At 42.0% G+C, this 21,527-nt stretch overlaps 2 pseudogenes; one reads left to right on the plus strand and one right to left on the minus strand.

The window, feature by feature from the left end:
- Window positions 1-5,242: 5,242 nt before the first annotated feature.
- Window positions 5,243-5,749, minus strand: LOC114511254 (annotated as a pseudogene).
- A 10,220-nt stretch (window positions 5,750-15,969) lies between these two features.
- On the plus strand, window positions 15,970-17,181 carry LOC114511438 (annotated as a pseudogene).
- Window positions 17,182-21,527: the final 4,346 nt, after the last annotated feature.

A 21,527-nucleotide genomic window follows, 5' to 3' on the forward strand; every position in this document is an offset into this window, starting at 1 on the left:
CCATTGGTCCTTTATACATGTTCCTTGATGACCCTTTCCTTTCTTTCCTCCATTATCTCCCTCCCCTCTCTCCTCTGGTTACTGTCTATTTGTTCTTTATTTCAATGGCTCTGGTTATATTTTGCTTGTTTGTTTTGTTGATTAGGTTCCACTTATAGGTGAGATCATACAGTATTTGTCTTTCACCACCTGGCTGAAATTGAAGCAACAAAGATATTTTTTTTAAAGAAAAAGGGAATCCTGGCTAATGTAGCTCAGTGGATTGAGCACAGGCCTGCAAACCAAAGGGTTGCCAGCTTGATTCCCAGTCAGGACACATGCTTGGGTTTCAGGCCAGGTCCCCAGTAAGGGGGCAAGCGAGAAGCAACCACACATTGATGATTCTCTCCCTCCCTTCTCCCTCTCTAAAAATAAATACATAAAATATTTTTTAAAGTAAGAATTTATAATCTTGAGCCTTTAATCAGAAGGGAGAACAATAAAATTTTCTACCAAAATATGGTGTGATGCTGATTCTCATTTTGATTGCAGAGAAAATTGTCTCATATGTGTTAAGAGAACTGGGAATTTAGGAAAAGGTTTCCCTAGGAACATTTTTCCCCAAAGTTCTCTCTTTTCAAAAAAATTTTTCAGGTGCAATTGTGAAATGTAAAGGAGTTTTTGTTTGTATTAAACAAAATTGAGTGAATTGGTACAACTTTACCATAATTCTAAATTCTTGATGTATTGAGAATTGTATCTGCTCCTAGAAGGCAGTCAGATATTTGTTGAATGACTGAGTTAAAAATTAGACAAATGATAGAATCTTTTTATGATGAGAAGACATAGGTGGGGAAGCTTCCCTTTACAAAAAAAAATAGATATTAGATAGAAAATTCCACACTTAGAAGTCACCATGCCTTAAACTCTAGCTGAAGAAGAATTTCACAAGTTACTCTGAAGAATTCACATTTTTAATTTTGGACATAATGCTTGATATCTTTGTTAGACTCATAAGTAGCATTAATAATGCAACAGCTTGCTGTACTACTCCACCTAGCTATCCGTCAGGCATTTCAAGTGTAATATCCAAAGCCAGATTTTGGATATTACACTTCTTTGGAAACTCAGAGAGTCCCAAAGAAGTTGGACCCAAGGAGGAACACAGCAAGGCACATCATAATTATATTAGCCAAGATAAAAATGAAGGAGAGAATCCTAGAAGCACCAAGAGAAAAGGAGACAGTTACCTACAAGGGACTTCCCATAAGACTGTCAGCTGATTTCTCAAAAGAAACCTTGCAGGCAAGAAGGGGCTGGAAAGAAGTATTCCAAGTCATGAAAGGCAAGGACCTACATCCCAGATTGCTCTATCCAGCAAAGCTTTCATTTAGAATGGAAGGGCAGATAAAGTACTTCTCAGATAAGGTCAAGTCAAAGGAGTTCATCATCACGAAGCCCTTACTATATGAAATGTTAAAGGGACTTATCTAAGAAAAAGAAGATAAAAAACATGTATAGTAAAATGACAGCAAGCTCACAATTATTAACAACCACGCCTAAAACAAAAAGAAAAACAAATTAAGCAGACAACTAGAACAGGAACAGAATCACAGATATGGAGATCACATGGAGGGTTATCAGTGGGAAGGGAGAGGGGAAGAATAGGAAGGGGGAAGATACAAAGAATGAGCATAATTGGTAGGCATAAAATAGACAGGGAGAGGTTAAGAATGGTATAGGAAAGAGAGAAGTCAAAGAACTTACATGTACAACCCATGGACATGAATAAAGGGGGAGGAATGCTGGAGGGTTGGCAGGTACAGGGCAGAGGGACATAAAAGAGGAAAAACTTAGGAAAACTGTAATAACATAATCAATAAAATATACTTTAAAAATAAAAATAAATAAAGGGCCTGCACAGAACTCATCATCTCCAAGCTATTATTACATGAAATGTTACAGGGACTGATTTAAGAAAAAGAGGAAAATCAAAACTATGAACATTAAAATTACACCATACTTCACAACTATCAAAAACTGAATCTAAAAAATAAAAACAAACTAAGTGAACAATCATAACAGGAACAGATTCATAGATATGGAGATCATTTGGAGGGTTATCATCTGGGAACAGGAAAGGGGAGAGTAGTGGGAAAGGTGTAGGGATTAAGAAGCATAATTGGTATGTACAAAGTAGGTAGAGGGATGTTAAGAATAGTATAGGAAATGGAGACGCCAAAGAACTTATATGTACGACCAATGGACGTGAACTGAGGTGGAGGGATTGCTAGAGGGCAGGAGGGTACAAGGCAGCGGAGGCAAAGGGGGGAAAAGTGGGACAACTGTAATAGTATAATCAATAAAATATACTTTAAAAAACTCCAAACATTTATGACAGTGTCTAGCATTCTCAATAAATGTTAGCTATTTTTATTCCACCAGAATATTAGCTGCACAAATATATAGTTTCTTCTGTCTTGTTTCCTGCTGATCCCCAGTGTCATGCAGTGCCTGACACACAGTTGATGCTCAAGCAATATATTTTATTTTTATTATTTTTTATTGATTTGAGTGAGAGAGAGAAACATCAATTTGTTGTCCCATTTATTTATTGCCTTTATTGCCAATTTGTTGCCTTCACTGGTTGCTTCTTGTCTCTGCCCTGACTGGGTATCAAATCTACAACCTTGGCATATTGGGACAATACTCTAACCAACTGAGCTACCCAGCCAGGGCTTATTTTAATTTTTAATCTTGGAAAATTTCATACAAAAACAAAAGTAGAGCAAATAGAATAATGAACATATGCACATTCTTATCACCCAGCCTCTGCAAACTTGCTTCATCTATACTCCCACTCACTTTTGCCCCTCTATGGGTTTTAAATCAAATTAAGACATCATAAGTATAAGTACTTCAAGTTGCATCTTTAAGAGATAACCCCATATCACACCTAAACAATTGACATTAATTTCTTTTTTCCCCAGAGGGATATTTGATTTATTTAGTGTAAGATATGGAAACGAAGAAAGCAGGACAATTGGTGAGGACTTATAAGCACACCTCAACACCAGAGATGTAGGTGGATGCTGGTGGAGAGCATCATCTAAATTGGCTGGCCCACTCTTAGCAGTCCAGTTACATGTTAGAGATGTCATCTGAATTCAGTCTTCAGCTGGATGTAGTCATTCATTAATTCAACAAGTATTTACTGAGCAGCCTACTATGTGCAGGCCTATGCTAATTGTCTCCAGATCATTCAATCCATAGTTACAGTTTTGGCCTTTGCTTATTTTCAATAATAGGCCCCTCACCCTTACTGCAAAACACAAGTCAGCTTGGCCTCTCAAGCTGAAGATCAATAGTTCTATAGCAAAAAGTACAAAGATTACCTGCACGCAGAAACAGTTGACCAAGGGACCACATTATATGTGTAAATAAAAATCAGATGGATCCAGAGAAGAGAAGCACACCAAAGAATCAAATGCAGCCAGACCACAGGTTAACACCAAAATCCCAGCAAACTTACTCAGAATGAGTCCCATTCAAATACTTATTACCAGACAGAGTCTGGACTCAGCGTGTCTGCTTTGGCCCATTGATAGTATGTGGGTTCTTGATTGTGTGTAGGAAAGATTTCACAATTCAAGTCCAGGTGATTTTGAGGGTATGTTTATTAAAGCTGGAGACAGTAAAATGAAGGACTTAAGATAAAAAAAAGAAACTGGCGAGAGCCTAGGCAGGACTGCTTTGGTTCTCTAAGGAATAGAAGTCAGAGCCCTGACTGGTGTGTCTCAGTGGGTTGGGCATTGTCCCACAAACTCAAAGATCACTAGTTCAATTCCCAGTCAGGGCACATGCCTGGGTTATGGGCCAGGTCCCTGTTGGAGTGTGTGCAAAGGGCAACTGATAGATGTTTCTCTCTCACATCTCTCACATTAATGTTTCTCTCTCCCTCTTTCTCCCTCCCTTCCCCTCTCTCTAAAAATAAATAGGGGGTGCAGGGTTTATGGGGACTAAACAGCACTAGGAAAAAATACAATAAAAAATAAAGATAATAAACAATTGATAATAAATAAATAAATCTTTTTAAAAAAAGAAATAGAAGCCCTGGCTGGTGTAGCTCAGTGGATTGAGCACAGGCTGGGAACCAAAGTGTCCCAGGTTCGATTCCCAGCCAGGGTACATGCCTGGGTTGCAGGCCATAACCCCCAGCAACCGCACATTGATCTCTCTCTCTCTCTCTCTCTCTCTCTCTCTCTCTCTCTCTCTCTCTCTCCCCCTCCGTTCCCTCCCTAAAAATAAAATAAATAAAATCTTAAAAAAAAAAAAAAGAAATAGAAGTCACAGTAAAAGAAGCAAGCTCACTGAGAAGTCAGAGAAAAGGGGGCCTAGCAAACAGGTTCAAGGGGTAAACCTGGGACAAGCTACCACTACCCACTGCTCCCTGGTTGAAAGTCCTATAGGGTCCCTTAGAGCTTAGGAGAAAAACAGCGGAGGTACAGGTATGGGCATGCTCTGGTGAGAGTGTGCCATGGATTCTTTGTCTTGAGGCTTTTTATCTTTCTTTGGCCAGCTTAAATCCTAGGGGAGGTCTCAAGGGAGGGCCTTAACAGAATATTCATTAGCTCTTCAGGAGTGTCCTCCAATATGTTGATTCATCAAAATAAGCATAGTGTGGGGTCAGGGGTTATTTTCTGCATTCATTTTTAAAGAATGTCATCAAAAATGTCACTGAAGAGGGACCAGGACCTAGGCTACTTTGTCCCATGACAGTCTGGAATGTGTAAACCATTTGTTCCTAAGTGTCTTTGGATGAGGAAGATAAAACCTTGAGATTCATTAGCTCGCTGTAAATTGCTCAGACTGCTTGGTCTTAATTAATTTTTGTGTCTCAGTTTCCCTTATTCCACTTGTCAAGGAATTTCCCTAACTTCTGACTATCCTGCCTCATATTTATAAATGTTTCCTCATGCTCTTTACAATTTTAAAGTACATTTACTTTATAAACAGGGAATTCTTTATTTAATGCCATCCTAACATAAAAGTTCACATAACTGCTTCTTTCAAACCATAATACTGAGCTTTACAACAACCTAGGAATAGGAACTAAAAGAAGGCAAACATAATGCCTCAGAGATCCAAAAACAGTTACAAGGCTCAACTGTTAAAAAAAAATTTTTTCAACATTCATCTAGTGAATATAGTTTGTGTGTCAGTATACATGCTATGCAAGTTCTTCTGGGAGGTAAGAGACCTTTCAACATTTCAACTGTTCTTCAGGTGCCTCCAAATGCTGGTCTTGTGGAACTTTAAGAGCCTCTCTTTTTTTCCCCAACACAGTTTGAGATTGGACACCTGTGCATTCAGATTTCCATGAAATGTGGCTACGTTCCTGTTGAGCCCTTGCTTCTCCTACTCATCTTCAAATGACACATTCTGCCAATAAAGCCTTCTCTGTTTCCACAAATACTTTTCTTCTGTTTTTCCAAGTTTTTGTAGTTCTAATGTACTTCTCCAAAAACCACTGACAGGTTCCACAGGCTGAATACAATTTCATTCTGATCTACTCTTCGTGGTAGAAGATGTCCTGGATGGGAGCTTTGGCTTTGCCATATCACAAGTGGGGCCTTGGGAAAACTGGCTTCCTCAGCTGGGGAAAGGCATTATATATATCAAACCAAAGGGCCTTCTCCTACAATATCCCAAGCCTAAATCAGGTCCTGAGTCCAATACTGCCCACAGTTTCCAGCCAGCTCCCGGCCATGGCTGGGGCCTCTCATTAATTTCTTAATATAGCATCTACCACAAATAACTCTTTTTATTACAAAATCTTGTATTACAAAATTAAAAGCATGTAATTCTGTAACATAACAATATCACACTCAAGCACACCATATGATATTTTAGGTGAAATGGTCAAATTAAAACTATAAATTATTATACTCATATTGTTACCCTACCAACCACACTCAAGTAGGCTTTACTTCTGCCAAACCTGTATAATAAAATATCAATGTTCATATTTCCCCACTAAGCCATACAAATTTTATATTTTCATTTATTCAAAGCATATACATATTATTTGATCAAATAAAGACCAACAAATATTATTGAATGAATTCACTGATTTCAGGAACAAGTTACCCTTTTATGACTGAGAAAGGTTGAATATATTTTTGGTGTGTTGTTGTGGTTTAAGGGTTTGGGAGTTTTGTTTTATTTTTTTGTATATGCATAAAATTTCCCTGGAAGAATATGCAAGATACAAATAACATGGAATGATTCCCCTGGAAAGGAGCTCAGAGGGTCATCAGAGACAGAAAACTTTTCTCCCTGTTCACTCCTAGATATTTTAAACCATGTGGATTTATCACCTATTGAGTAACTGGGTGAATAAAAGTTAAAAACTTTTAAAAAGTAGGCCCTAAAATACCATCAGACAGGATTAGAAGGTGGAAAGGTGCAGGTGGTAAGGTCAGGCTTTCCAAGGCTGCCACAAGATGCCAGCAGAGTGACACCAAAACTCAGTTCTAGATCCTGGAAGGCTGCTGGGGTTCAGTCTCCCTCCCAACCCACAACAAGGAAATCCTGGCACGTTCCTGCTCACCTCTGAGCTAAACCATTCACAGATTTCTAATCCACAAAAACTGCTTTTAAGCTGTTATATTTTGGGTTAATTTGTTACTCAGCAGTAGATAAGTAATACACTAGACATTATACCAAAATATATTTGAGTATGTATTTCTAAATTATAGATTTTTTTAGATTTTTAAAATTTATTAATTTTTTTAGAAAGGGGAAGGGAGGGAGAAAGAGAGGGAAAGAAATGTCAATGTGTGCTTGCATCTCGCATGCCCCTGACCGGGGACCTGGCCCACAACCCAGGCACGTGCTCTAGACTGGAATCAAACTAGTGATCCTTTGGTTCACAGGCCAGTATTCAATCCACTGAGCCACGCCAGCTAGGGCTAAAGTATAGAGATATTGGGGCACTTTTAACACAAGCACAATACTAATATCACATATAAAAAATTTAATTATTTATATAGTGAAATATGCAGGCATGAAATGAAACCTGCTGAGATATCATGGGAAAGAATATTGATATTTGTAATTTACTTTGAAATGCATAAAAATGATATTGATTGATAGAAACATAAATGGCCAATTGTGTGATAAAACAAATATAACAAAAATCTAGGTGGTGGGTATATGAGTGATCATAAGATTCCTTCACCTTTCTTGTATCATTAAATTTTTCATAATAAAATGTTGAGGGATAAGTCAGTCATTGTTCAAATTTCCAATTGTCCAAAAAATGTCATAACTTTTTTACTATTTGTTCATATCAGGATCCAAATAAGGTCCACATATTGAGATTGGTTGGTATATATTTCAAGTTCTTTAAACCACAGTATTTTTGTACCTTTTTATTAAAGGAATGAAGTCCTCATGCTAACCAATACAGGTTACAGCCTGCACATGACTCTTTATCCTGCAAGTAGACAAAACTGTTCCTAAAGGAGACCTGAGTGATGGCAGCAGAAGCTTCTGGATTTGGGATTCCTGATCCTAGGTCAGTGTCACAGGGATGTGTTCTCAACTTCGTGCCTGCAGGTACAACTTCAAAGCAGCACCTTTCCCAGATCAATTTTGCAATGTTCTGAGTCATTCCTGGAGGACTAACCTAGGACAGCATGTGTCCAAGGCTGCTGCACAAGGCTCCACACTCAGAAGGGCTCCATGTTTGGGGTTCAGTGATCTTCTATTGCCACCTTGAAATTCCTAATGTTATCTTTAATTTTGTGTTTTGTAAGTGAAATCTGATGGGAGAGTGGACAGTGCATCAAGGACTTGGAGCCTGACTGATGGGCACTTTGGCCTCCCACCATTCTGCCACCCTAAGACAGGTTCTTGGCTGCCTGTTCTTTTGTTTCCTGGGGTCCCAGTGACCTAGACACAGGCATAGGGAGAGTCAAGTTTCAACATATACACCCCCATGGGCTCTGAAAGCAGGAGAAGATAGCAGCCACCTTCTCAGTTTGCACACCAGGGAACACTCAGCAGGTGACTTGGCAGGGTGAGTGTCTCACTAACCTTTGATCTAAGTCCCTAGCTCTTCTTAGCAGGGGAGTTGCCATTATCCTGTGGAAAGGAAGCCTATGGAAAAGAGATGCTTGGTTTGACCTCTCCACCACTGGCCAGGGCAACCCAGTGGCTGGTGGGGAGGAAAGAAGAACCTGGTAACCAGTGGGCTTCCATGTGTAGCCACAAACATAGTGGTAGGGCAGGCCCCCCAAGTGCCTGTGAGTGTTGGTACTCACCTCAGGAGTATCCCTTGCTCTAGGGAGCACAGCATTGAACAGCAAATTAAAAACATCATAACAGCCCTTGCTGGAGTGGCTCAGTGGATTGAGTGCCAGCCTGCGAACTAGGGGGTCACTGGTTTGATTCCCAGTCAGGGCGTATGCCTGGTTGTGGGACAGGTCCCCAGTAGGGAGCGTGTGAGAATCAATCACACATTGATGTTTCTCTCCCTCTCTTCCTCTCTCCCTTCCCCTCTCTCTAAAAATAAATAAATATTTTTTAAAAGAGCACCATGACAGGTTGAGAGCAATTGTGGACAAAAGGAAAAAGTTCTCTGTTTTAGTATTTATTTTATTTTATTTATTTATTTTTAGAGAGGGGAGGGAGAAAGAAAGGGAGAGAAACATCAATGTGTGGTTGTCCCTACTGAGGACCTGACCTACAACCGAGGCATGTGCCTTACACTGGGAATCGAACTGGTGACCCTTTGGTTCACAGGCTGGCACTCAATCCACTGAGCCACACCAGCCAAGGCTGTTTTAATATTGTTAATGACAGGTTTTTCCTGCTGTTTGAACAGCAGGAAATGAATGTGGGGTCCCACATTCTCATTTTAAACAGGGCCCCAAAAAGTAGGTAGCAGTTTTGCTTAGAAGGTAGCCTTCAGTCTTTCTGGTATCCAATCCCTAGATCAATTTCTATTTTCTTCCCTGAACTCTTATGCTAGAGCTGCAGCTAACAGGAGACAGGGTAAGTGTGCACATATGTGAACACTCCCTGGGGATCCCCAGAAATATCTAGAGATGGATAAAAGCTAGAAGAAGCACTGAAGTCCTACTTTATTAAGTGGTGGAAGTGACCAAGTTAGAGAACATTTGGATTATAATTCCTCCAACAAATATTTATTAAGTACACCCATGTGCCAGGTGCTAGGAATGCAATGCCAACCAGGGAGTCTAAAGTCGATAGATAAATAAATAAATAAGTAAGTAAATAAATAAATAAATGACCTAAATTGCTTTCCAGAGGGAAAACTGAGCATGGAGTGGGAGTAAGATACAAAGGAGACAGTTGCTATACTGCAGATGCAGATGCAGTTATTAGCTGAGAAACTGCACCACAATGTTACCAGCGATTGGACCTCAGTTCAGCAACCTCAGTGCTTAAGTTCAACAAGGAAAGAATTCAGAGTCAAGTAACTTAAACTTTAAGAGGAAGTTTATTTATTAAGTCACAGAAGTAGAAAAGTTGAGCCAGAGAGCACACTGGGTCCTCTGTCTTGAGGGTTTTTGTCTGGAGGTCTCAGGGGAGGATATCAGTAGAATATTCGTCAGCTTTCCAGGGGTGTTCTTTCAGGGTCATGGTCTCTACTGATTGTATGGCACCAGGGTAGAGGGTCATTAGCCACTGCAGCTGGTCCTGATGTCAGCCATGGTGTCACCCTGCCTAGCCTTGCTATTTTTCAGGGCCTGGAGCTGAAATACAACTGAGGCTTAGATATTATCTCTAGTTTGACCAAAACACTATCTCTATGGTTAACAGGCCTGATGCTTTGTTCTTTCTTTTTTTTCTCAAATTATAAGAAAAAGTTTATTAGCAAAGTTACAGAGGTAGTAGAAGTGAGCCAACTGGACTGCATAGGCTCAGGAAACAAGTTACAGAGGCAACAGACAGGTCCTTAGAGATTAGGAGAGGAAAAGGCAAAAGCAATATGCCTTGGGAAGAAAAGGAAAAGACTCAGGCATGCTCTGGAGGGGAAAAGCATGCCCTGAGGCTTTGTTCTTAAAATTTGATGAGAGCCAGAATTTCATTGTCCTAAAGGCCAATGGAGTGGTTGTGCAAGGGTTTGTATGGAGTTGTATGACGCTATTCTCTGGCCCCCTTGTTTCTCCTCTAAGGGGATCTACTACATTGATCAGGGAGCTCAAAGATTTGCCCTGGTTGGTATGGCTCCGTGGATTGAGCACTAGCCTATGAACCAAAAAATCAGGGCACATGCCTAGGCTAAGGGCCAGACCCCCAGTAGGGGATGTGTGAGAAGCAACCACACATTGATGCTTCCCTCTCTTTCTCCCTCCTGTCCCCTCTGTCTAAAAATAAATAAAATATCTTTTAAGCTTAGCTTCAAGATTTTAGCTTCAATCACAGTTGATAGGCTTAAGTGATTAATGCATGTGGAAAGCAGTTATTCCAGAAACTGGAATGTATGACCATATGACCCCAGGAGGTTGACCAGCAATCCAACCATGGTGCCACAGGCGGTCTGCAAGCAATGGAAATGGTATATAAGCCATTGTGTTCCAGGGAGGAAAGGTCCATGATGCAGATAAACAATTGTTGATCAACAGGTAAAGAAGTATTAGAAAAATTGCCACTGGACAGCAGTCTGCAACTCTTATCTGATTAACCTTTTGTCCAAACCCCTTATGTATCCTTTCTTCTCCTTATGAAAAGGTGGACTTGAGTGATGCAGACTCTGACCAGAGGTGTCCACGGTGTTGTGGACGAGACAAACAAATTCACATGGACTGAAGAAGTCCTGTGGAGGAAAAGGGACGGCATGGCCACTCTCTGAGTGAAAGAATGCCCTGACCCTTGCCTGGACAGGCTTTTATTGCTTTTCTGGGCACATTACATCGAGGATGGTCCTCATTTATTATGCACAGGTTTGCTTTAGGTGATTACCTCTTACAGATAACAAAGGAAAGGATGTTGCTGATTACTTCAAAGAAAAGGATGTTGCAAATGCAAGGGGAAAAGTGGTTGAACTGGTTGCACTCCATCCTTGGGAGGTTTAGCACAGACTTCAGGAAGTTACTTTAAAGATATGCATTAAACATTTGCTGCTTCAATTCAGGGTGAAGGACTTTTAGCAAAAGCAAGCCTCAAAGCAGCCTAGATACAATACAGGCCTGACTCCCCATGGGAAAGCTGATCTGTGGGCCTGGCTCCTGTGTGCCACCTTGCACCTGCCAGTCTTCTGACTCAGGGCTGAGCTACATTTGTCACTGCCATGTGAATTGGTTCCCTATACTTGAGATGTTAAGACAATTCTGGAGAGCACATAACCCATCATCTTCTCAGATCATCAGCATCTAAATATAGTGACCATAAAGATTCAGTCCTTGTCCCTGCTTATTGGTTCTGGTAGTGACCAGCAGCATAAATACTACAGAATGGATTTGGGGGGCGGGGAATGATACACTATTACCAAGTGGACCCACCCTTCTCCAGGGGTCCCCCTGTACTAGGTTTGCCTTACCCACCACCAGGGAATTATAGCTGTCAGTGTCAGAGATTGGTGAAAAGGAAATGAATTATTTATTCAAAAGTTATACAGGCTTAAGAGTAACGACTTAATGTCTTCATTAAAATCCCAAAGTCCTTCAAAACACCCACAAATACACACAGTACCTTCTTCCCCTTTGCCCAATCTGTGGTACCATATCTAAGGAAAAGAAGTAGAAGTCCATGGATCAGGTGGCCCCCTGTTCTTCCCAGTAATCCGTGCTCGGCTGGCAGGCCTCCCTTGGTTCCCAGCACTATCAGCTGTATTGCCGGGATCTCCAGTTCCTAATCCAAACTCACATAGCACCTTCTCCTGGCCCACCAGCAAGAGTCCTTTCACCCCTTCCCTTCCCACAGTGTCTCTCCTGCATTCTTCCAAACTGCTAAGACAGAGCTCTGCATCACTGCTACATCTTGCTTTCTGGCTTCCTAACCTGTGTGGCAAAAGGGAACCCCCAAAGCCGCGTGGTTCCTCCTCTTCTCAACAAAGCTGTGTGAATCCCCCCTTACTTCAAAGCCTCACAGTCCCCCCTTGCATGGCTGCTGCACCTGGGTTTAAATCCCAGGGCCAATCTTCCTCTGTATCCCCATTTCTGACTCCACCTATGATATGCTACACTTGCTGGCATTCCTGTATCTTTTCCAGCTTTCCTGGCTGCCATAGTAAGTCCGGGCAGGAATGGCCCTGCAGGTGGAGTGAATCATTTCCAAGCTCTCATGCAGGCGATGTAACCAGGGAGAGTTGCCTCCCTGAGTTCCACACAGGGTGTGGAAGTCACTCCCATCTCCCTGACTCAAAGCATGGCCACAGCTATTTAACATATCTGTGAAACCAGTTAAAAGTTATTGATATGTTAAATGACCATTCCTGAGGTTATTTACAAAACTGTTGCTATGCAGAATGACTCTCAATGGCCCTGCTCCATGTGTTCTATCCCCCAGTTCAGACTTGTGGGGGTGAGAACATCCTATATTTTTAATATTTCCTGGACACCCTGAGTTCTGCACCCCATTACAAATCCCTACTTGGGGGGCCCCCAGGCTGCACCCTGTTACACAAACACCAACTTTTCTGGTTTCATATTGTGGCAACTCTGGTGGGACATATTCAGGACTCTGATAAGTCTAGGTACTTGGCAGGGAGTCCCACTGGCTCCCTGGATGGGGGGCCCCCACAGTGCAGATTTGAAGACTCTCTAGCAGCTGCCAAGTGATTTCACTTACAGACTCTCCTTCTCTTATTCTCAGCACTCCCTGTCACCTTCACTTGCAATTGAATCACTGTGCTTTCTGGTTTGGAATTGCAGTCCCAGGTTAATTAAGGTGCCTTCTGGCTTGTGTGATGATTTAGATATTATAGACCTCTGTCCGGTACAATTATATTACAGAGCTCTGTCTGATTTTTTTTTTTAGTGCCTTCAGGTTTGTGTGATGTAACAGAGCTTTGTCTGATAGAACTGCAGTCCCAGGTTATGACTTAGAAAAGTCGGCAGGAATTAAGGTGCCTTCTGGTTTGTGTGACATTTCAGAGCACTGTCTGATAAAATGGGGAGGGGAGCATCCATTCAGGGAAACAACACTTTTGGGCAAATTCCTTCTGGTTTGTGTGATATTACAGAACTCTCTCTCTCTCTGGTAGAATGAGGGGGAAGCCTCTATTCCAGGAAGAAGCCCTTTGAGATGAATTCTGGCTGATTGGTCAACCTATGCTTATGAACCTAAGAAAATTGGTTTTTAGTGTAATACTTTTGGCATATGTATAATCTGAACTTCAGGAGAATGCTGGCCACTGAACAGGTCTTTAAACTATTATACTATACTGCAATTAGAGTTGTTTTGTCAAAAATCAGGAAAATGGGAAAATGGTCCAGAGAAAAGGGAATTTGCCTGAATGCAGATCCTTCAGAAGAGAGGGATCAGGATGTCTGCTGGAGCATGGTCAGGGTTCCCACAGCCCCTCCATCCCTGGGGTATCCTCCTCCTTACTCAGCACAGAGAACTGAAGGAGGTAAACCTGAATTGCTCTCTTCATCCCAAACCCACCAGGGAACCAAATTTGCTGAAGGACAAAAAAATTAATGTGTATAGTTTTAATGTGTATAGTTTTGATCTTCTTCTTTCTATATAATTCCCTTTCTCATCTCAAGTAATGACTTAGTAATGATGAACTCCTTTAGTTTTACCTTGTCTGAGAAGCACTTTATCTGCCCTTCCATTCTAAATGATAGTTTTGCTGGATACATTAATCTTGGTTGTAGGTCTTTTCTTTTCCCCACTTTGAATACTTCTTGCTAGTCCCTTCTAGCTTGCAAAGTTTCTTTTGAGAAATCACTGACTGTCTTATGGGAACTCCTTTGTAGGTAACTATCTGCTTTTATCTTGTTGCTTTTAAGATTCTCTCTTTATCTTTAACCCTTTGCATTTTAATTATGATGTGTCCATGTGATCCTCGTTGGGTCCACATTGTTTGGGAACTCTCTTCGCTTCCTGGACTTGTATGCCTTTCCTTCAGCAAATCAAGGAAGTGTTCCTTCATTATTTTTTCAAGTAAGTCTTCAACTTCTTGCTCTTTCTCTTCCCCTTCCGACACCCCTATGATTCGGGTGTTGATATGTTTAAATATGCCCTAGAGGTTCCTAAGCCTATCCTCGGTTTGTTTTTGTTTTTAAGATTTTACTTATTTTTAGACAGACGGTAAGAGAGGAAGAAAGAGAGAAGGAAACATCAATGCATGGTTGCCTCTCACACACGCCCTACTGGGGACCTGACCTGCAACCCAGGCATGTGCCCTGATCTGTGAATCGAACCTGCCACCCTTTGGTTTGCAGGCTGGCCCTCAATCCACTGAGCCATACCAGCCAAGGGCATCCTCGGGGGTTTTGTTTTTGTTTTATTCTTTTTTCTTCCTGCTGTTTTGATTGAATGCTTTTACCTTCCTTGTGTTCCAAATCATTGATTGAATTCTTGACATCATCCCCTCCACTCTTGGTTCCCTGTAGATTTTTCTTTATTTCAGTTAATGCAACCTTCATTTCTTCCTGGGTCTTTTTTATGCCATTGAGGGTAACCAGTGAGGTCCTGGAGAATTATGATGACCAGTGATTTGAACTGTGCATCCGATAGGTTGCTTATCTCCATTTCATTTATTTCTTTTCCTGGAGTTTTGGTTTTTTTTTCCTTTGGGCCATATTTCTTTGTCTCCTCAATTTGGCAGCCTCCCTGTGTTTGTTTCTGTGTATCAGGTAGAGCTGCTTTGACTCCCTGTCTTAGTAGTGTGGCCTATTATAGAAAAGTGCCTCTATTAAATTGTATGGGGCAGAGCCTTAGGTAATCTCCAGGGAAGGGCAACCCGTGTCCTGCTTGGTTGCTCTGTGTGCGGCAGGGCTCACAGAGGCATGAATACCACTGCGTGGTCTCTGGGGTTTTGCCCAGGAAGAAGCTGTTTCCTGGCACTCACACTTCACTTTCTCTCCATATACCACTGGTGCCCTTCCAGCTGTTGTCCTGGTGCTGCATCCTACAGGTGGTGAGTCTGCATGAGTCCTAAGTCCATTGTGGGACCTTTAAGAGAAGCCTCTTGAGAACCCTGTAGTTTCTTCCACCAGCCCAACTCCCCCTGGTTTTTACAGCAAGAAGTTATGGGGACTTATCTTCCTGGTGCTGGGATCCTGGGCTGGGTGGTCTGGGACCCCTCACTCCTGAGGTATCCCTCTCATTTATCCACCACATGTAGATGTGGGATCATCTTTTTCCACATCCACACCATGCTGTGTCTGCACACCTCTCCATGCCTCTCTTCTCTGCCTCTCCTACCTGTCGAGGTGAATGTGGCTTCTTTAAATCCTCAGTTGTCAGACTTCCACACAGCTTGATATTCTGACATTTCTGGGTGAATTTAATTTGTAGCATAGTTGGGGTTTTTGCTGTGATTGGGCATGGAGGTGAGGCATGTTCACCTATGCCTATACCTTCACTGGAAATACCTAAAAATAACAAAAATTTTTTTAAAAGCAAGTCATATGGCCATACTCAGATTCAAGGTGTGGCAAAATTAGAATGAGTTGCAAATAAAATCACAAAGAAGTCCAGGGGCCAGTTTTGACATCTGTCACATGCTATTTAAAAGAGCAGCTCTTCTGCAGCTACAGATAATTGTTGCTCTACAAGAATCTGGATGCAGTGTTTATTATCTTTATATAGCTATTTGACAAATTAGTCAATAGGCTGTTAGAAAGCTTGGTTCTAATTTATTTTCCTCCCAGCCATATAGGATAACACTCATTTTCATACTTTCAAATATCCAGGAAGTCAAATTAATGATATATAGTCTAGTTAATAAACTGTTGGGTAAAGTATGCTGATATCTGCCCTTTAAAATGTATAAAAAATAGCTTGGTCTCTCTGCTCCTCCTGTTCAACAGAGAGCCACATCTTCCTGCACAGTACCAGCCTCAACCCTGAGACACCATGGTGAAGACTGGAGTTAACAGACTTGGCCATATCGGGCACCTGGTCACCAGGGCTGCTTTTTACTATGGAAAAATGGATGTTGTCGCCATCAATGATCCTTTCATTGACCTCAACTACATGTCTACATGTTCCAGTATGATTCTACTCATGGCAAGTTCAAAGGCACAGTCAAGGCTGAAAACAGGAAGCTTGTCATCAATGGAAAGTTCATCTCCTTCTTCTAGGAGTGAGATCCCAAACATCAAATGCGGTGATGCTGGTGTTGAATATGTTGTAGAGTCCACTGGTGTCTTCACTACCATGGAGAAAACTGGGACTCATTTGAAGGGTGGAGCCATGAGGGTCATCATCTCTGCCCCTTCTGCGGATGCCCCCATGTTTGTGATGGGTGAGAACCATGACAAATATGACAATTCCATGAAGATTGTCAGCAATGCCTCCTGCCCCACCAAGTACTTGGCCCCCCTGGCCAAAGTCATCCATGACAACTTTGGCATTGTGGAGGGACTCATGACCACAGTCCATGCCATCAATGCCATCCAGAAGACTGTGGATGGCCCCTCTGGCAAATTGTGGCATGATGGCTGAGGGGTTGCCCAGAACATCATCCCTGCTGCTACTGGCACTGCCAAGGCTGTGGGCAAGGTCATCCCTGAGCAGAATGGGAAGTTCACTGGCATGGCCTTCCGTGTCCCCACCTCTAATGTGTCGGTTGTGGATTTGACCTGCTGCCTGGAGACAGCTGCCAAATACAATGACATTAAGAAGGTAGTGAAGGAGGCATCAGAGGGCCTCCTCCAGGGCATCTTAGGCTAAACTGAGGAATAGGCTGTCTTCTGTGACTTTAACAGTGACATCCACTCCTCCACCTTCAATGATAGGATTGGCATTGCCCCCAATGACCACTTTGTCAAGCTCATTTCCTGGTATGACAATTAATTTGGCTATAACAACATGGTGGTGGACCTTATGGTCCACATGGCCTCCAAGGAGTAAGAGCCCCCTGGACCACCAGCCCCAGTGACAGAAAGACCTTCAGCTGCTGGGGAGTCCTTGCCTCAAATCGATTCCCCAACACACTGAGAATCTCCTGACCTCCAGTTTCCATCCTAGACCCCCTGAAAAGGGGAAAGGGGAGGGGCTTCAGGAGCCCAACCTTGTCATGCATCATCAATAAAGCTCACTGTACCCAGCAAAAAAAAAAAGAAAGAAAGAAAGAAAGAAAATCTTGGAGAATGACTGAAGGCTACCATAAACTTAGTCAGATGTTTATGCAAATTGAAGTTGCTGTCCCAGATGTAATATCTTTGCTTGAACAAATCAATAGACTCTGGTTCTTGAGATGCCTGAAGACAGGAACCCTTTGGGAATGAAGGATTGGGTCAACTCAGCCACAACTCAGTCAAGTTGTGACTGAGGGCAAGGGAATTATGAAAAGATAATTAGAAAAGGAAGCCAGTGACATCAGCACTGACCTCCTTGAGGCAGGACAGTTAGATGTTAAGAAAATTTTTGACAAGTGGGAAAAGGAAAACTGAAGCAAATGGTTAGACAAATAGGGCCAATCAAGTAAATCATAAGATTTTATCTTTACTAAACAAGGACATTTGAGAGCAAATAATTTACACCTGTCCTCCCCAACTAGCGAGTAAATAGCTTAAATTGTCCTGGTCAGGGAGATAGTTAACAGAGACCCAGTGAGTGCCATTAGTGCCAGCCAAACCCAAGGACAGATAAAGTCAGGAGAATAAATAACAAAAATAAAAACACAATTAGAGTCAAACAAATCCAAAGTAGAGGCAAAGCTGACCAGAAAAATGACTCTGATCCACCTATGCATTCATTTTGGTACATCAACGTAGTATTAAAGAACATAGCTGGAAAACTGATGAATATTCTACTAAAATCCTCCTGAGACTCCCGGAAGATTCCCACCCACAAACAACAGAAAAAGCCCTCAAGTAAAGGATACCAGAGTAGGGTTCTCTCTGGAGCATACCATGCCTTGTCCCAGATGTGAACGTTTTATTTTCTTTCTCCTAAACTCTCACTGTTCCCAGGTTTAATAAATACATTCTTAAAATCAGCTAGACTTGTGTTGTATAATCTTTCCTGTACGAAGTCAGCCCACATACTACAGGTCAGCCTGAGGCAGACCTTGGCACGTGAGCCAGACCGCTCCAGGCCCAACCCCTCCACCTACGTCCCGGCCAATTACAGGAAGGAAGATTTTGTGTATTTCCTCTACATTTCTTAGATGTTAAGAGTTTATTTATGTATACTAACTACTCTCTTCTTTGTCCTTCACATTTTTTTTTTTTACTTTTACACATGAGTTATTGGAGATTAACTTTACAACTTAGTCTTTAGGTAACAGAATATTCAGTGAGACTGCAATTGAATCTAAGGAATAATTAATCTAGCTTGTGATGTATACAAACTTTTGGGACTATGGGTTTTCTCAATCATGGGAAGAGTAAAACTTTACTTTTTTTTAGATTTTATTTTTAGAGAAAGGGGAAGGGAGGGAGAAAAAGAGGGAAAGAAACATTGACATGTGAGAGAAACATCAATCAGTTGCCTCTCATACGTGCCTCAACCAGGGACCAAACCCACAATCCAGGCATGTGCCCTGACTAGAATCAAACCTTTGACCTCTTGCTTTGAGGGACATCGCCCAACCAACTAAGCCATACCAGTCAGGGAAAGTAAAACTTCTCTTGTAAGAATAGGTAAAATGTAGAATTGTTTTGTTATTGTAAGGGATTTCAAATGTGTGTTCATGGGTCCATATAGAAGCTAAATAGCCATCGATGTAGACTGTCAGTTATCTATTGCCTCTCAGCTCTAAATGCATGATTCAATATACATCCTGTGATAAACAGTGGAATTCTTTGAAGATACAGGTGTCAAACACAAGGCCCGGCCCTCCACCTTGTTTCTACCCAGCGGGAGCACCAAGCTCCCACTTAACTGTTAAGGGTAGTTACATTTATAGTCCTAAAATTACATTTGGCCCTTTGAAGGCAACTGCGAGGCTGATGAGGCCCCCGATGAAAATGAGTTTGATGCCCCTGTGAGCCCTTCTCCTTCAAAGATGGCACAGTATTAAGCTTTCTCAGCAGGGGGCCCTGGAGTGACACTGCAGGAGGAAAAGGCTTCCTGAAATATCCCTCACAGGCAGGGGTGAGGTGTCAGTGGTGTGCGTGTGAGGACTTCCCACAGAACCTGCCCCAACCTCAGCCTGGCAATAATCTTTCCACAGCCACTTACTCAGACTCCCTCAACAAGCCCTCATTCAACCTAAACAGAGCCACCTCCCTCAAGTCCCTCAGATACTCCTTCCCAACCTGCATATAGTCAACTGCTGGATTCCTTCAGCAAGCCCTGTGTGGCCTACACCCAGTCACCTGTGGTCCAGATATCATACACAATGCAGTCTCTCAGCCCCCATGACCCACAGGCCCTGAAAGCCTCTACTCTGCCAAACCTGACTTCCTCTGCATGCCCACTCCACCGGCAGTTGATTGTCTCCTCCCTGGCGTGCACTCTGGAGGCTTGCCTATTATTTGTCCAGCAGCTCCAGACCAACCCCAGCCTGGCTAAACTAGCAAAATTCCCTATTATATGGTGGCCAAACCACATCCCCAACAAGGTTTAAACCCTTTCCCAATTTCTTCTTCCTTTAGCACCTTTCCTCAAACCTGAGGCAGAATATATAGTTTCTTTATATCTTATAGCTATTCTTTTGTCACAGTTAATAATTCTTTATATTAAACTTCCCTGTTTAACCTAGTAGGTGGTTTCTATCTCTAGACTGGACACAGACCACTACAGTGAATGTACCATTTTGTATTTTCATCAACAATGTATGAGAGTTACAATTGTTCCACATCTTCACCAGCATTTGGTATGGTCAGTCTTTTTAATTTTGGCCATGCATTAGGCAGGTAGTATTATCTCATTGTGGTTTTAATTTGTATTTCCCTGGTGATTGATAGTATGACATTGAGCATCTCACGTTGCGGATAACCATCATCTCCTTACCAAATAGCAAGTGGGGCCCTACTACCCATCGCCACCCTCCTGACAAAATTCTGGAAGCAAAGCTCTGGTAATAAAGAAAAGAAGTCTTTATTTAAAAGCTACACAATTTCAGCCCTGGCTGGTGTGGCTCATTGGATTGAGTGCCAGCCTGCGAACTGAAAAGTCACCGGTTTGATTCCCAGTCAGGGCACATGCCTGGGTTGTGGGCCAGATCCCCAGTTGGGGGCACACAAGAGGCAACCATTGTTTCTCTCCTTCTTTTTCTTCTTCCCTTCCACTCTCCAGAAATAAATAAAAACTTTTAAGAAAAAAAAAACTTTAAGTTAAAGCTACACAATTTTGGAATAACAGCTTTCCACATGCATTAGTCATTTAAGCCTATCGAGGAAGGCTAAACTCTAACTCTTTATTTACAGCTTTAATCAGTTAAGCCTGTCAATTAAGACTAAAATCTTTAACTGTTGAGTTCCCTTATCCTTCCCTCATTAGTTTTTAATTACCCTATTTCTATAGGATTCATTTATAAACTAAAAGATAAGATACAAAAGCTACTCAATTTTGGAAAAATAGCAGGCTTCTGCCTCAGAGCTCAACCCCTCCAGAACACCTAAAGAATAACCCTGCCACCCACAGCCAGGCCAGCATGATCCTAGACTGTACCTAGAGTTTCTTCTCCCATCCAAAATCCAGTCCTTTGGGAAATGCAGACAGTTGCAGCACAATCACCCAAGCATCCTAGAGGAAGAGCTCTAGAGAACCAGTCTCTGCCCTCCTTTTATTTTAAATCTTCTGTCCAGACCCACATGGTCTGGAGGCATTCATCTTCTCAGCCAATCCAGTCCTAGACTGTTTACCATTACCTCAGGCAACTTCCTACAGCATCCCCCGACTCCTTCCCAATAATCTAACCTACAAAAAGTTTTGAAATGATTAATAAAAATTAAGTGAGGAGCCCTGGCTAATGTGGCTCAGTGGATTGAGTGTCATGCTGTGAACCAAAGGGTCGCCAGTTTGATTCCTAGTCAGGGCCCATGCCTGGTTGCAGGCCAGGACCCCAGTAGGGGGCACACAAGAGGCAATTACACATTGACATGTCCCTCTCTTTCTCCTTCCCTCTCCCTCTCTCTAAAAATAAATAAATAAAATCTTTTTAAAAATTATGTAAGGACAACGGACTCATGGACATGGACAACAGGGTGGTGATTGCTGGGGGTAGAGGGTATAAGGGGACTAAATAGTAAAGGAAAAAACATAATAAAGATTATATATTTCATAATGGGAGAAGATGGTGGCAAGGTAGGTGGGAGCGGAGCCCAGTTCTCCCTGTGCCCAGCAAGAACACCTAGCTGATCTTCTGAAGAACAGAGTGAACAGTCAACAGAGTCCTACCTTATATGAAGTCTGGAGGCCAAAAATTGTAGAAGACATGG

This window comes from Phyllostomus discolor, chromosome 12 (genome assembly GCF_004126475.2).
Source record: "Phyllostomus discolor isolate MPI-MPIP mPhyDis1 chromosome 12, mPhyDis1.pri.v3, whole genome shotgun sequence".
In the NCBI taxonomy this organism is placed as follows: Eukaryota; Metazoa; Chordata; class Mammalia; order Chiroptera; family Phyllostomidae; genus Phyllostomus; species Phyllostomus discolor.